Genomic DNA, 2,637 nt, shown 5'->3' with positions numbered 1-2,637 from the left:
GGGTGGGCGGCTCTCTTGGGGCCATTTGGCTCTTATTAGCCAATTGTCCAAATAAGAGTAGACCATTATGCCTTGTTTGCACAATGCCACTTTGGTAAACGTCCTAGGAGCTGTTTTTAACCTGAAAGGCAATGCCTGGAACAGAAAATGGGATTATGCCTGGAATAGAAAATGGGATTCTGAAAATGTCAAATGGGAATATGAAAATGGTCACCCAAATGGGAACTGAAAATGGAGACCGAAATGGGAATATGTAAATGTGCTTCTGCTAGATCCAGGAAGGTCAAGTTGTCTCTTCTTACTTCTGCCATAACTGATCATACTGTCTCCATTCAGAAGTGGGACATACAAATACATTTGTGGATCCCTTTTAGATCCAACACTGGATGGAAAGATCCATCCTTTTTCAGTACCACAAAATATATTGAGAAGGTACCTTACCTTTTTTCTGTTGGGGCTCTGGAAGTGCTGTAGTTTTTACAGTTTCCCCATTATCACTTTTTTCTTGAGTTGAGAAGTACATGGGGAAATCATAAAGGCCTTTGGGACTGGCTTCACCCATTCTGGGGCATATGCCTTTCATATAGTATCTAGGACCCCGTGGTCTGCTGTAATCCGCGTCCACTCTGAACCGTACCACAATGAATGGCCACCAACTGGTTCTGTTGACAGAGGGACCCCCTGTATAATATTGGTTTGAGTGATTTACCACCTTCTGCTGCAGGGGGTTCTGTTTTAGCAAATCTTGGAGGTGCTGTAGCCTGGGCTCTTGCGTCCTCAGACTGATCCTCTCGGGAGTCTTTGAGGTTTTGATTCAATGAGACCTTTCACAAACTTTTCCAGCTCCTCTCTGAAAGGGAGCTTCCCTTTAAAGGGCAATTTGCAAAGGTGTGATTTAGATGCTACAAATGCTATTCAGTTACATAGTCATAGGAACCTCCTGACTTCTACTTCAGTGGCCTGGCCCCAGAAAACATGCTATAGCAGGCTGTTCTGTGTTCTTGGAGCTGCTGGATCCATCGCAAGGCAGCTTGGGCTACATACACTCCACAAATAGGGCCTGAAGAGCCATGGAATTTGTAGTAAAGGCCTGCTTCAGAATGAACTCCATCTTCTTATCCTGAAGATCCTTTAAGGCTGTTCCTCACTCTACAGGCATTGTCATCTTGTGTGTCACTGCCAACACCTGTTGTGAGCCGGACAGCAGACATAAATGTGATCCCCTGTGCTGCGACACAACCAACACAACCCAGGGCTGGCCATAGTCCATGCTGCTGGTCGGTGAGCACATCCAGGCATGGACTAGATTGAAGCTGAAGACTGGAATCTTGGAACAGATTGAAGGATCAAGCAGAACTGAAGACTTGGGAACAAGAATACTCGAAGAATTGGAACAGGAACATACAAACCAGGACCAATGCTGGTCTCTGGGGTAGCCCTCCATCCACTCATAAGCTCCTTTGGATGAACCGCTTGGGAAAGTCTTGAGTATAGGACAGATGAAGGCTGAGGACTCTAAACACTGAAGACAAGAAGAAGACTTTGAATACTTGGACATGATGTTGAAGACTTGGACATAATGAAGGTGAAAGGGTGGCTGAAGACTGAAGCATAGATGGAGATGGAGGGCCAGGCTATGACAAGGAATCAAACAAGGAGCGAAGACCAGGGTCCAGACAACACTGAAGAGAAGGATCCGTGCAAGGAATCAGACTGGGACTGATGACAAGTTTCAGGCATGGCTCAAGACAAGGATGGACCTCAAGCTGGACAAGCTTCCCAAGACCATGAACAAGGAACTCGATCTCTGGAACTTGGAACAAGACTTTAAAAGTGAGGAAGGACTCTGAGGACTTGAACAAGTGAAGATGGACTTGGAAACTTGGAACTAGGTAGAGATGTGTAACACTGGAACTCTGAAGATGAAAACAGGAGTTGGGATTCAGCAGATGAAGACTGGAACTAGAAGTCAGGTGATGAAGACGTAAACTGGACCTCTGGAGACAAGAGGCAATGGCCTCTCTCAGCCACAAGAGGAGTGGTGGAGTCAATGCCACACAGAAAGGCAGTATGGATTGGTGACATCCAGGCCATGAAGAACACAGCAGCATCAGCAGTGCTTCTCCACCGCATGGAAATTTCAGCATCGCTCGGCAACGATGGCAGCACAGGTGGTGTCAGGAGGCGAGTGAGGCCGCTCGCAGGGCCCTCCCACAAGTGGTATCACAGCAGTACATCCTCCTCAAAGCTCCCTCCTCAAGCCTTTGCTCTTCGGCTTTTGAGGAGATGAAGGTATACCTATACCCACAGGGGGCATCAAGAGTCCAAGCAGAGGATCCACAGATACTTGATTATGGTACTGAAGCGAAAAACCATTTGGCACACGTTGAACAAAGACATGGCTGCAGGCTTGGTCGAAGACATAGCTGCAGGCTTGGATAATTTACTTATCCAGAAAACTGGTCCAATTCAGATTCTCACTTGATTGTTACAGAAATGAGGATCAGTTTAGGATTATTGTCCTCAACCCCTCTGGCAATGGCAATGGTTGATTTTGAGGAAAATCATTATATGCATTTTCCTGCGGCTGGCATTGTCTGGACCTATGAAAGATGGGTAAGCTGGATGGGCAGGATC

This window comes from Rhinatrema bivittatum, chromosome 3, assembly GCF_901001135.1.
Source record: "Rhinatrema bivittatum chromosome 3, aRhiBiv1.1, whole genome shotgun sequence".
NCBI lineage: Eukaryota > Metazoa > Chordata > Amphibia > Gymnophiona > Rhinatrematidae > Rhinatrema > Rhinatrema bivittatum.
Note: the sequence above shows the minus strand (reverse complement) of the source record.